Below are 554 nucleotides of genomic sequence, written 5' to 3' on the forward strand. Positions count from 1 at the left end.
CCCCCCCCCTGGAATGAGACGTTTGATTCCGTCCCAGACACGTTTACTCGAAATATTTTTTCCATACACAACATCGCTTTTCCGATTGATCTATAATAGCATAGTTAGCGGCAAAAATCCACGGAATAAAAACAAAACTTTGCCGATGAAAGGCGCCATAGATCTATTCTCGCTGATCATGACTCATGTTTTATGTTTCACATCGGCATGCTTGGCACCAACATATTGCAATAAACTTAAAGCTGCGACCATGAAATCAAATCACGGGCCCTTACATTGCTTTAAACCAACGCAATCTTGTTATATTCACACGTGCAGGTCGTGTAACATTAGTCGTGAACAAGCCATTGCTTCACGTGTCCGACATGAACGAAATTTCAAGAGGAGTATACAGCCATGGGAATCACAAAGATACAAATGTGAACACGCTACAAAAAGATAAAATGTCATCCCCTTTCAGTTAAAACAAACAAAACTGGTATTGAAAAAAGATATTGAAATCCTTTGTTGACATTGTCGATGGCACACAGCTACCAGCTACTGGTATTACAGTA

This window comes from Mizuhopecten yessoensis, unplaced genomic scaffold, assembly GCF_002113885.1.
Source record: "Mizuhopecten yessoensis strain PY_sf001 unplaced genomic scaffold, ASM211388v2 scaffold10717, whole genome shotgun sequence".
Classification (NCBI taxonomy): Eukaryota; Metazoa; Mollusca; class Bivalvia; order Pectinida; family Pectinidae; genus Mizuhopecten; species Mizuhopecten yessoensis.